Raw genomic sequence first — 14,396 nt, 5'->3', positions numbered from 1 at the left:
TTTAGTTAGGTTCCCCCGACGGAAAATATTGGCCCCTAAACCTCGTACCATAATTGCCTGTGACCTAAGGGACTTTTGTAGTTTACAAAAATACAATAATGGTGTTAAATATATTTTAATTTGTGTCGATGTTTATTCCCGCCTAATGCAGACTCAAACTTTAAAAACAAAAAATTCGAGTGATGTGTTAGTTGCTCTGAAGAAGATATTAGAGGAAACGCCTCAGTTTCTCGGTGTAAGGCGGATATTCACTGACCGAGGTAGAGAATTTTACAAGTCAGTTCAAAATTATTTTAATAAGAAAAATATTAAATTATATAGTGTATTTTCGGAAATGAAATCTAGCATAGTGAAGCGGGCCATCAAAACTTTAAAACATAAACTGTATCATTATATGACTCAAGCTAATTCATTAAAATACATCCACATCCTCCCTAAAGTTGTGGACGTGTACAACCACACATTCCACAGGACAATAAAAAATACTCCTCATGCCATTCATAAGTTGCAAAATATTGAAGATATACGAAGACAGTTTAAGGTCATGTATTTAAACAATGACTCCTCCATAACCGCCATCAGTCCATGGCTGCACCTTGGACAGCATGTGCGATTGGCAAAGCGCTGGAATATATTTCACAAAGGCTTTTGGCACCAAAATACAGAAGAAATATTTGTAGTGTCACATATTGACAGAACACATCCAATCCCGACATATAAAATCAAAGATTTAAACAACGAGCTGGTCAATGGCATGTTTTATGAGCAAGAATTGATCCCAAAATCCCTTCCAGACTATTTTCCTGTAACGGTATTACAGTCTAGGAAAACATCGAAAGGACACAGAATATTTCGTCAAGTGGAGAGGGTACCCAGATTCTGCCAATAGCTGGATTAAAGCTCAAGACATCGTCAAATTTAACAAAAAATGACAGTTCAACAGGACTCTCTCGTAGAGAAACATCATCAGTTGTTATTTTTATTAAAAATTTATCACCCAAGAAGCGGAATAAACTAATCAAGGCTTTAAAACGGCAGGAAATTGAATCAATTTGTGAAATTTTTGCCAATTTTCTGAAACGAAACATCCCATTTCAACCTCAGATAATTAATGGCTTACAGAGATATCAGAATGACATTCGTTCTGTAGCACGTAAGAAAACTCCTTTGTACAAAAAGAAGCTCATCCTGACCTCCAGACGTGGTGGGGCGATATTGGCAGCTCTGCTACCTCTGGCTGTATCGTTAATTTCCTCCCTAATAAGGTAATTACGTAAATAAGTAACGAGAGAAAAAAAAATGGTGAAAGAATATTGCCTGGTACCACGATTCATAGCCGAAAAATATTTATTTAATAAAAACAAGAACTCACCATCACCTCCTAATGCAGTGGGTCTGCCCTCCCCCGGCGGTGATGGTAGTGAAAGTATGTCCTTCTCTTTAAAAAACGATTTTAACTCAAGTAATAATGTTGGTGGTGCCTGTAACCTACCCACCTGTGACTCTGGTAGGGGTGATGGGGGAGTGGGGGAAGAGGACACTCCATCCTCTCACCTGACAACAACGGGCTGTGGGCGGTGTTGCCACAGTAGTCCCTCCAGACAAGCGGGGCTGGTCACACATCCATTAAATGACATTGGGGCCCCCGCCGACCGTCGCCCTTTAAAAAAAAAACAAAGCGGCCCGCCCGGCGCGACCATCGCCTTTTAAAAAAAAAAATAAATAAAAAAAGGGGACATTCCATCCTTTCACCTGAAATGCAACTAATTGTTGCTGGGCACACTCCTCATAAAGCCACCATCACGCCCCAAAATCCAAGTCTGAACAACTTAATAAATGTGAATTTTAAAATTGAGGAAATTCCACATGTCAAAGCATTATTGAACATGTTTGGGCAAAACAGCCAACAGGTGATGTGGGATAGTCGCGGAAATTTATTAAAGCCTGTACAAAATTTAAATATTTTAGATATAATTAAAACTCTAGCCTTTACTAAGGGACAATTTAGGGCAACTGACAAGGAGGATGTAAGGGTTTTACTGAGGATGGCTGGCATAGACCCAACCCTAATACGTAATTATCGCGCCAGATCACAGTTAAAAGGGGGGAGGGGCATCCATAGGAGACCCCATTGGGAGCCGTATTGAAGACCTATATGAAGGTCATCTTAAAGACCACCATATTCAGTTGCATATTGTGACGGTGTTCCCCCCCTTATATTTCTCCCACGCCTGCAGTAAGAGTCATGTCTACTTTTCCCAAGCGTTCTCTACGTTGCAGGCTACAATTTGATATATGGGAGAGAGTGAAGTGTTCTCGGAGAGCCGAGAAATTTGTGAAATAGTAATATTTTGGCCTGTGGTATAGGCCCTTTAGGGAGCCAAGATGGCACTTGCCTCCCTGATTTCCCGCCAAAACCGTGTGACGTCAGTGGCACCGGATTGGTCACCGACAGCAATGTGGCACCGGGAGCCAATGAAAACCTCCCGTGGCGAAAGTGACGTCACGAAGGAAGGGGGTCCGGCCAGCGCGCCGAGCTGCCGCCAGCAGTCAGACACGACACGTCAAAGAGGTCGGACGTGCGACGATTGGTCCTGTCAGTTTGATAGTTGTTTCCCGCTCCCGTGGATTTACGCGTCACCTGAAGTCTGCCAGTACTCTGAGAGGTCTTCCCTAGTTCATGTGTTGAACCAGAGAGGGAATTGACGGTTATTTGAGCAACAAGTGCTCCAGTCAGGTACTGTGCAAGAAGCAGTGAAGCCGTGCAGTGACGTATGTGACGTCTGTGGCAGTTCACCAGTTCGTGACGGCGTAGTGGCTGACAGAGCCACTGGGTAGCTGAGGAAGGAGAGGACTATTTGGGGAATCCGGACGACTGTAGCTGAGACGTAGGCGGCAGCCGTTGATGGGAGAAGGCGACGGCCAGGAGACCGACTCCAACCCTTCAAGAAGTCAAGAAGGAGGACGGACCTGCAGTGAAGAGGGCACGGAGACGACGCGCTAAACGGTGGGACGACGAGAGGCTCTGGTAGGACACGACAACGTGTCGTGTGGGGGCGTTCCCGACACGAGGACCAGGAGCTACATCTCGACTCTCATCGGAGGATAGATTGAAGTAGGTGTTTCTAGTTCCCTCCCCATTTCCCTTTAGTTAGCTATGTTATTCGGCTATATTATCTAGCCTGAGGATTTTATATGTTGTGAGCAAGTCTCACCAATGTCACAGTGAGGCACCAGTTTGCCGTGTAGTACTATCAAGAGTACTTATAATACTTATGTTGATTATTGGTGTATACAGGCACCAGGAACAAGTGATAAATTTAGTGTTGTGTGTATCTTTCTAGAGATTTTGATGTGAACATAATAGTGATAAATTATATATAATATTATGCCAGTATTTGGAGGTTAGGCTACGTGCCCAGAGACTATTTATTTTCCATGTATTGATGTTTGATTGGTATACACTATATATGTCTTATGTTCATGCAGTGACTAATCATTTGTGAGTACAGTGAATTATTGCGTTATCGCCCACGAGAGAAAGTACTGAAAACTCCAGTGTTAATATTTTATAATATGTCATTGAATGAAGGGCAGTGAAAACCATTACATTGAGTCATTGTAGCATTGATTGTAGAAAAGACTGTTTGAGCCTGAGTACAGTGTAACTAAGAAATACATGCTATTTGTGCCAATATCGAGTGTGCGAGTTTCTAGTAATATTGGAGGATTTAAAGAAACAGCGCGCGTGAATCCAGAAAACAAGCAATAATCTTTCACGCGGGGGCCAGGCGATCAGCTGTTCTTGACACTTGATGAGGAGGGGGAGGTGTTGCCACTTAGTGAGTGCATACTATTCATGGGAACTACTGGCCGCTGCCAGGATCAGTTGATTTATTTATTATTGTTTGGCCTTGTGACATCTTTCATACATTTTAAGTAAAATACAAAATTACCATTGTGTTTATATCATTCCCTCCATTGATCTTGTGGCTATATTATACTGAAAGCATAGAGTGATAAGAGCACATACCTGCCTGATTCCTGATCTTTTGAGTGTGACCTTGCCAAGGCTACCACTAATTCCACCAGTCCACTGAGGTGTTACTGGCCACCTAACACACCAGTTGGCGACCTTGTGGTTAACCGTAGAGCCCGATTGTTGGGGAGGGCACATGACAGTCTAGTGAACGAGTCGTGTTCCCACTCTTTCTTAATCAGAGGCCGTTGAGATTGACTGGGAGACTCTCCTGGCGTGCAGTGGCGCCGTGAGGATCGAGTGAAGACCCGCAGGGCTACGGTGAGTAACCTTGAGCATAACTATTGCTCACCCCAGAGTAAGAATAGAGAAGTGAAACCCCCAACATTGGCGACCTTGCCAGGATATCGATCGAAGTGAAGGTTGCAGTGGTGGTACTTGGCAGTGGTATTAAAGATCAGGTGCAGGTTATCACTCATAGCACAAGATGGAGGATGATAAAGTAGCAAGGTTTATTGACTCTAGAGACGAACAGGTGCTGGAAGAGTGCACCAAGGCACAGTTACAGGCAATAGCGGATCATTTCGGAATAAAGCTGAGATCTGCCAGAGTTGGTGAAAGAAGACTAGAGATAATGGCTCAGCTCAGGGCTCGAGACGAAGCTTTGGGGGAGGAACGGCCCCAAACACCTGCCAGTGTGGGTGAACACCTGAGTATTGGTGGAAGCAGCAGGGTATCCAGCGGCAGCAGGCACAGCATAAAGCTGGAAATAATGAAGTTGCAGCTGGAAGTGCAGTTGAAGCGTGAAGAGCGAGAAGCGCAGCTGAGGAGAGAAGAAGCACAGCAGCGCAAAGAAGAGCGAGAAGCACAGCAGCGCAAAGAAGAGCGAGAAGCAGAAGCACAGCAGCGCAGAGAAGAGCGAGAAGCAGAAGCGCAGCAGCGCAAAGAAGAGCGAGAAGCACAGCAGCGCAATGAAGAGCGAGAGGCACAGCAGCGCAAAGAAGAGCGAGAAGCACAGCAGCGCAATGAAGAGCGAGAGGCACAGCAGCGCAGAGAAAAGCGAGAAGCAGAAGCGCAGCTGAGGCGTGAGGAGCTAGAAGCACAGCTACGCAGGGAAGAACACGAGCGAGAGGTTAGGCTGAGACAATTGGAAATAGAAGCCAACCAGAAGGTGGAGCTGAAGCGAGCTGAGCTAGGACTAGGTGTACCTGCTCCGCCGCCACAGGAAGACCGACGAGTGAGAGAACGAGACCTGCCGGGCTATGTGCCTAGTGAAGCCGAAAGTTTCTTCGATCACTTTGAGAGAGTTGCTGCTCTGAAGAGGTGGCCGAGGGCGGAGTGGGCGGAGTTAGTTCAAGGGAGGCTCACAGGTGAAACTCGTGAAGCCTTCACTATGCTCGCCTTCCAAGAATGCACCAACTACGATGTGGTAAAACGAGCTGTGCTCCGTTCCTTCAAGCTCACGCCGGAGTGTTACCGGAAGAGGTTTAGAGAAAGTACCCGGTCACCAGGAAAATCGTTTGCGGAGACGGCGAGGCACATGGAAAGAAAGTTCCTTAAGTGGCTGGACTCTGAAGAAGCGGGGTCGGCCGAAGAGGTCAAGGAACTAATGGTCATGGAAAAGTTTATGTCCGTGCTCCCTCCCGAGATCAGGATGAGGGTAAAGGAGGCGGACATAAAGGACCTGAGGGCCGCAGCCGACCGAGCCGACATGTTAGAGGAAGCACTACGCCCAAGCCGAGAGGGACAGCACCGATCACCCGTGTACTCCGGAAGCAGTAGGAATTATAGGAGGACGGATGGATGGAGGACAGAAGCGAGTTCTCCCAAGTCCCACCGCTCGAGATGGGACGACAGAGGAACAAAAGGTGCTGTAGAGCCGATAGAGGAGAACCAAGCTGAAAGTTCGGGAACTGTTACTGCAACGAAGGAAACGACAAGTGAGGCGAGAAGGACACAGGGAGCGACGGCCTCTGAAGGCAGGGCTAAGGCGAGCGGTGGCGGATGGTCTCCGCCAAGGGTCCGCTGCTACAACTGCGGAAAAATCGGACACGTCGCGCGGGAATGCAGACGCTTTAAGCAGCGAGGACACGTTGCTTTAGTGATGTTCGAGGACCAGAGGGCCGAGGGAGTGCGGGATGAACCCGTGCTGAATGGGGAGAAGAAAGTTCACCCATTCGTGTGTCAAGGAACCGTAAGGATGGGGGTCGCAGACCCCATCCCAGTGAAGATGCTAAGAAACACCGGGGCTGATTTCACCCTGGTAAGTGAAACCCTGTTCCCCGAGGGTTACGAAAGTACCAGTGTGGGGGTGGCAAGTGTGACCACTGTGGGAGGCCCAGTGAGGATGCCCCTACACCAGGTAACTTTAAATTCCGATTATGGCTGCCAGACCCTAGTGGTGGGAGTCTGTACATCAATGCCCAAGATGGAGGCACAGGTCATCTTGGGGAATGACGCATGTGGAGGATACGTCCTCCCGCATCTCGTGAAGGGCGAAGAGTGCCTAGAACAATACAAGGAGACAGGCGAAGAGTTGAACGCCTGTGGGGACGAGAAGGGAATCGCACCGGTGGCGATCCCAGTTTGTACTGTGACACCGAGACAATGCGAAGAACCAGGAGGTTGTGGATCTGATGGGGCTGAGGAGACGACTGACAGCCTGGGAACAGATCACCTCTTCGTAGGACCCGGAGAACGAGCGGAGAGCGAAGGTAGCCCGAATGGTGAGTTGCAGGTGACCCTCACCAGTTCTCCAGGGGTAAACCGCACTCGTCTCGGAAAGTTGCAGCAGGAGGAGGTCCCCGATTTGGTTAGTGAGGCCGAAGGAGGACGTGTGGGTCCTGAGAAGGCTTACTTTCCATTTATCTATATTATATATGCCATGCTATCCATGATGAAGGAACGATGGACACCAGGAGCGACCGTGGGAACGGTGAATAAATATTTCCAGAAGTTCAAAGAACGTCTCACTAGAGCGAAGGAACTGGCTGGGAAACACCTGAAGGAGGCGCAACGTAAGATGTCGGAGTGGTACGACAGGAGAGCTGCGCAGAGGGATTTTCAGGTCGGATCCCAAGTGATGATTTTGCTTCCAGGTAAAGGTAGGGTGACCAAGACGCGGTTCGAGAGACCATACCGAGTGCTGCGACGTTTGGGTCCAGTGTCGTACGAGATTGGGAAGCCGGACAAACCCTGAAAGAAACAGGTGTGTCACGCAGACCGCCTGAGACCTTTCTTCAATGTGGAAGGAAGAGCCGCCAAGCAGGACGGAACGATGTCCCGAGAACCCCAGCGGAAGACGGTTCTGTGTGTACAGGGGGACCGAGAACTCCCGGAGGAGGAAAGAAAGTGGTCCAGGGCGGACGGCACCAGTCTCACCAACACTGAGAAACTGACAAAGATCAAGGTCAAGCACATCAAGGGGAAGGACAACGTAGTAGCGGATGCCCTATCCCGCATACACTAACCAGACATGACTCTTATTTTAAGGGGAGGGGTATGTGACGGTGTTCCCCCCCTTATATTTCTCCCACGCCTGCAGTAAGAGTCATGTCTACTTTTCCCAAGCGTTCTCTACGTTGCAGGCTACAATTTGATATATGGGAGAGAGTGAAGTGTTCTCGGAGAGCCGAGAAATTTGTGAAATAGTAATATTTTGGCCTGTGGTATAGGCCCTTTAGGGAGCCAAGATGGCACTTGCCTCCCTGATTTCCCGCCAAAACCGTGTGACGTCAGTGGCACCGGATTGGTCACCGACAGCAATGTGGCACCGGGAGCCAATGAAAACCTCCCGTGGCGAAAGTGACGTCACGAAGGAAGGGGGTCCGGCCAGCACGCCGAGCTGGCGCCAGCAGTCAGACATGACACGTCAAAGAGGTCGGACGTGCGACGATTGGTCCTGTCAGTTTGACAGTTGTTTCCCGCTCCCGTGGATTTACGCGTCACCTGAAGTCTGCCAGTACTCTGAGAGGTCTTCCCTAGTTCATGTGTTGAACCAGAGAGGGAATTGACGGTTATTTGAGCAACAAGTGCTCCAGTCAGGTACTGTGCAAGAAGCAGTGAAGCCGTGCAGTGACGTATGTGACGTCTGTGGCAGTTCACCAGTTCGTGACGGCGTAGTGGCTGACAGAGCCACTGGGTAGCTGAGGAAGGAGAGGACTATTTGGGGAATCCGGATGACTCTAGCTGAGATGTAGGCGGCAGCCGTTGATGGGAGAAGACGACGGCCAGGAGACCGACTCCAACCCTTCAAGAAGTCAAGAAGGAGGACGGACCTGCAGTGAAGAGGGCACGGAGACGACACGCTAAACGGTGGGACGACGAGAGGCTCTGGTAGGACACGACGACGTGTCGTGTGGGGGCGTTCCCGACACGAGGACCAGGAGCTACATCTCGACTCTCATCGGAGGATAGGTTGAAGTAGGTGTTTCTAGTTCCCTCCCCATTTCCCTTTAGTTAGCTATGTTATTCGGCTATATTATCTAGCCTGAGGATTTTATATGTCGTGAGCAAGTCTCACCAATGTCACAGTGAGGCACCAGTTTGCCGTGTAGTACTATCAAGAGTACTTATAATACTTATGTTGATTATTGGTGTATACAGGCACCAGGAACAAGTGATAAATTTACAGTGTTGTGTGTATCTTTCTAGAGATTTTGATGTGAACATAATAGTGATAAATTATATATAATATTATGCCAGTATTTGGAGGTTAGGCTACGTGCCCAGAGACTATTTATTTTCCATGTATTGATGTTTGATTGGTATACACTATATATGTCTTATGTTCATGCAGTGACTAATCATTTGTGAGTACAGTGAATTATTGCGTTATCGCCCACGAGAGAAAGTACTGAAAACTCCAGTGTTAATATTTTATAATATGTCATTGAATGAAGGGCAGTGAAAACCATTACATTGAGTCATAGTAGCATTGATTGTAGAAAAGACTGTTTGAGCCTGAGTACAGTGTAACTAAGAAATACGTGCTACTTGTGCCAATATCGAGTGTGCGAGTTTCTAGTAATATTGGAGGATTTAAAGAAACAGCGCGCGTGAATCCAGAAAACAAGCAATAATCTTTCACGCGGGGGCCAGGCGATCAGCTGTTCTTGACACTTGATGAGGAGGGGAGGTGTTGCCACTTAGTGAATGCTTACTATTTGTGGGAACTACCGGCCGCTGCCAGGATCAGTTGATTTATTTATTATTGTTTGGCCTTGTGACATCTTTCATACATTTTAAGAAAAATACAAAATTACCATTGTGTTTATATCATTCCCTCCATTGATCTTGTGGCTATATTATACTGAAAGCATAGAGTGATAAGAGCACATACCTGCCTGATTCCTGATCTTTTGAGTGTGACCTTGCCAAGGCTACCACTAATTTCACCAGTCCACTGAGGTGTTACTGGCCACCTAAAACACCAGTTGGCGTCCTTGTGGTTAACCGTAGAGCCCGATTGTTGGGGAGGGCACATGACAGTCTAGTGAACGAGTCGTGTTCCCACTCTTTCTTAATCAGAGGCCGTTGAGATTGACTGGGAGACTCTCCTGGCGTGCAGTGGCGCCGTGAGGATCGAGTGAAGACCCGCAGGGCTACGGTGAGTGACCTTGAGCATAACTATTGCTCACCCCAGAGTAAGAATAGAAGGTGAAACCCCAACAATATCCACCATGGAGCAAGCTTCTAGACCCACTCCTCCCCCAGCTACACCTGCAGAAGACAAATCTCCCTTATTAAAGAAGTTGGTTGCTACTCAGCGGTACTACAAGTATGTCGAACACAAATGTAGATTGATATATGCATTGTGGGATTGTTATGACCGTCTTGTGTTGAGTGCCCCTCCAGAACGGTTTTTTAAGTCATTTGGAGAAACGGTGAAACGCTATGAAGAATATTCATCCCAGGAAATCCAGATGGAGATATGGCAAATGGAAAAATTAACCTTCCAACATCGAGACCAGATTACAGCCTTCGAGACTGGACGGAGTGTGTATGGACTTTTAAGGTGAGGAAGGCGGCCTCTACCCCACACCCCTATATTCCTCTCCCTCCAGGTGGGGACACAGGTGTATTTAAAGGCCCCCTCCGTCACTCCTGGTCACTATAGTTGTCGTCGACACGCTCCTCTCAACCGCCCCTCCGCCATGGCTTTATCATCCATTAAGTCAATAGACAACGACATCACCGACACCCACGCCTTTGGGGTTGGAGATGTAATAGTGTACGACCTCCCAGCCGCCGTTGTGCGTCCCTATGGGCTGGCAAGTGTAATATGGAAATGTTACAACTATGCCCATGTGGAACGTGAAGGACTGACTAATGTCAACAGGGCCACAATACGTTACCGGTCTACCCCAGGGGACATTGAAGTGAAGATAGCTTCCCTGCCCTCAGACGGACAAGACATTGTCGAAGAGCCAGTGTTATTCTTCCGCCCCACCATATTGGGGCTAATTTCTGCTTTCGGTGCAGGAGCACCCTTTGAGTCCAACCCTATAGCTCAGGAGCAAGTGCAGTCTTCTGCCGACATCCACTACATCACCAATGTCACCCTGGATACTGCCAAAAACAGATTGTTTTGGCTCAAAACCGCCCTAACAAAGGTTGGCAATCTTATGGTAAGAACCCCAACCATGTTTCGGTTGGTGGTACCCCATGGACTGGGGGCCTCCCGTGGTGGCATGGACAACTGGCACAAGGACGTCGGACCCATGCTCATTTCTCTCAATGGAGAGTTAGCCAAGCATAACAAGGAGCTGGTAATCCTCAAACGTCCCTCTACTGTTACCCCATCAATGGTACCCCTCCCGAATGATGATCCCAGAGGAGAGGGTGATAGTAAAACTATCACCCTAGATGCAGTGGTGGGGGAGGGTGCCACCACCCCAGGAAGCTCTTCTCGTTCTACACCACCAGCACCACCAGCTACCCCCAGGAAGAAGAGACACCTACAAGAGTACTCATCCACCTCCAGCGCCGCTCCACCCCCACCCTCAACATCTGCTACAGCCAAACGACGGATCGAAACCACTATTGACTTCGACCCCCACTCAAATCATCGTATTGACACCATCCTCGATGGAGAGTCACAGGAAATATTCCTGTTATCCTCCTCACCGAAAAAACAACGAAAGCTGTAACCATCCCCCCACAAAGAAGAGGTGGCAGCACCACCACCGTCAGTAACAGCAGCAGCAGCGACGACAGCAGCAGTACCACCATCTACAGCAGCTTCGGTGGTGGTAGCAGCAGCAACCGTAGCAGCAGCAGCACCACCAACGACAGTGGCAGTGGTGTCAGCGGTACCAACAGCTCCAGTGGCGGTGGCGGCAGCGGCAGCAGTACCACCAACAACAGCGGCTGCAGCAGCAGCAGCAGCAGCAGTACCATCAACGCTGGCAAGCGGTGTCAGCGGTAACCACAGCTCCAGTAGCGGAGGCGGTAACGGCAGTAGTACCACCAACTACAGCGGTTCCAGCGGTGGCAGCGGCAGCAACAGTACCATCATCGCTGGCAGCGGTGTCAGCGGTAACCACAGCTCCAGCAGCGGTGACGGTAGCGGCAGCAGTACCACCAACTACAACGGCTCCAGCGGTGGCAGCAGCAGCAGCAGTACCATCAACGGTGGCAGCGGTACCAACAGCTCCAGCAGCGGCGGCAGCGGCAGCAGCGGGCGACAGCAGCACCAACAGCTGCTGCTCTTTATATGTAATTTGTTATGGGGAATAATCCCCCCTGTTGTAGTTCTTTTAAAAAGTAATATTTCCTTAGTAGATTAATAAAATAATATATAAGTAATGATGTTTTATTCCCACCCCAGTCAGTACATAACTGAACAATGGACGAGGAACACTACATATACCTTACTAGCCTCGACCAAGAAGATATATATACAACAACACAAGTTCAGCATTTACAAACACCATCCCCACTCTACATTTAAACCCTTCCATTAAACATGAAGTGGCCTTAGTCAACATACTCCTACCCAGACGAATTAACGCTATCATCAAGGATGAGGGTGAGTCTGGCATAGACGTCTATGCTACTTTTAAACGAGGAACTCTTTCTAAAAGCCCAGAACATCTCATTTACACCTTCCTCCCCAAAACCAACATATTATCCAGAAACATCACATTCATCGCGGGTGAGCTTAGCCGACAAATAATCACTGACATAAAACTTAGTTTCCGCGGTGATTTCAAAATATACTTCTCAGAAAGAGAACCAATCCTCACCTATGATCAATCCTTAGAGCGAGTATTACTAGCCTCCACTCTTAACAATGAAGGTACAGGTTTGTTATATTCTCTTAGCCTTCAATTTAAACACAGAATAGCTAATGTACTTGGTTTTGACAGCAGTCGCAAATACACCATTTATCAGGCAAAAACAGATGACATTACAACAGCCTCCAAGGTCGTGGCCTCATTCCCCCCAGACAATGACGGAGGTTGTGACTATTTACTCATTTATAGTGACGTCATCGAGCCGGATCGATACGGGGGGCAAATTGTAAATATCTTAGATGCAATCAATTATCATGACTCATATTCTAGAGGAGCTCATCCCCTAGTGTACAAGACATTAAATACTAACACGTTGGAGAAAGTAAGTATTAAAATAACAGATCAGTTTGGACGAATGGTTAGTTTTGAAGATGGGAGGTCGGTTACGGCGGTCTTACACCTCCGCCCTAAGGTATAACAATATAATCTATATAAATATAAATATATATATATATATATATAAATATATATATATATATATATATATATATATATATATATATATTATATATATATATATATATATATATATATATATATATATATATATATATATATATATTATTAAATATGACCGAAAAAGTAAGATTAATAATTCTAACACGAATTTTCTCAATCTTTCGTACATTACGCTTCACTGTTGGAGGTAAATAAAAAATCACTTCTCCAAAATTCATTTTTATTTCTAGTCTGACGCGACACGGGCGCGTTTCGTAAAACTTATTACATTTTCAAAGACTTCACAAATACACAACTGATTAGAACTTACGTATCTCTGATTTTATATCTACATTTGAGTGAGGTGGGAGGGGTGATGTGGCATTAACACAAGACAGAAAAAGAGGGGATATTAATAGGGTATTAAAAGTATCAACACAAGACAGAACAGAAACAATGGGTATTGAATAGAAGTGTTTGTAGAAAGCCTATTGGTCCATATTTCTTGATGCTTCTATATTGGAGCGGAGTCTTGAGGTGGGTAGAATATAGTTGTGCAATAATTGGCTGTTGATTGCTGGTGTTGACTTCTTGATGTGTAGTGCCTCACAAACGTCAAGCCGCCTGCTATCGCTGTATCTATCGATGATTTCTGTGTTGTTTACTAGGATTTCTCTGGCGATGGTTTGGTTATGGGAAGAGATTATATGTTCCTTAATGGAGCCCTGTTGCTTATGCATCGTTAAACGCCTAGAAAGAGATGTTGTTGTCTTGCCTATATACTGGGTTTTTTGGAGCTTACAGTCCCCAAGTGGGCATTTGAAGGCATAGACGACGTTAGTCTCTTTTAAAGCGTTCTGTTTTGTGTCTGGAGAGTTTCTCATGAGTAGGCTGGCCGTTTTTCTGGTTTTATAGTAAATCGTCAGTTGTATCCTCTGATTTTTGTCTGTAGGGATAACGTTTCTATTAACAATATCTTTCAGGACCCTTTCCTCCGTTTTTTGAGCTGTGGAAAAGAAGTTCCTGTAAAATAGTCTAATAGGGGGTATAGGTGTTGTGTTAGTTGTCTCTTCAGAGGTTGCATGGCTTTTCACTTTCCTTCTTATGATGTCTTCGATGAAACCATTGGAGAAGCCGTTATTGACTAGGACCTGCCTTACCCTACAGAGTTCTTCGTCGACTTGCTTCCATTCTGAGCTGTGGCTGAGAGCACGGTCGACGTATGCGTTAACAACACTCCTCTTGTACCTGTCAGGGCAGTCGCTGTTGGTATTTAGGCACATTCCTATGTTTGTTTCCTTAGTGTAGACTGCAGTGTGGAAACCTCCGCCCTTTTCCATGACTGTTACATCTAGAAAAGGCAGCTTCCCATCCTTTTCCGTCTCGTAAGTGAAACGCAGCACGGAACTCTGCTCAAATGCCTCCTTCAGCTCCTGCAGATGTCTGACATCAGGTACCTGTGTAAAAATGTCGTCAACATACCTGCAGTATATGGCCGGTTTCAAGTTCATGTCGACTAAGACTTTTTGCTCGATGGTACCCATGTAGAAGTTTGCAAACAGGACACCTAGGGGAGAACCCATGGCGACCCCATCTACTTGCTTATACATGTGCCCATCCGGGCTCAAGAAGGGTGCCTCTTTAGTACAAGCTTGGAGTAGTTTCCTCAGAATACTTTC

At 46.9% G+C, this 14,396-nt stretch overlaps 1 protein-coding gene across 1 annotated transcript in view; it reads right to left on the bottom strand.

Annotated features, from left to right (window-relative positions):
* The window catches only part of LOC138363973 (uncharacterized), a 79,321-nt gene that overhangs the window by 29,752 nt on the left and 35,173 nt on the right, over positions 1-14,396 (bottom strand). The window lies entirely within an intron of this gene.

The sequence above is a fragment of the Procambarus clarkii genome, chromosome 12 (genome assembly GCF_040958095.1).
Source record: "Procambarus clarkii isolate CNS0578487 chromosome 12, FALCON_Pclarkii_2.0, whole genome shotgun sequence".
Taxonomy (NCBI): Eukaryota; Metazoa; Arthropoda; class Malacostraca; order Decapoda; family Cambaridae; genus Procambarus; species Procambarus clarkii.
Note: the sequence above shows the minus strand (reverse complement) of the source record. Positions and strands in the feature narration are given on the sequence as shown.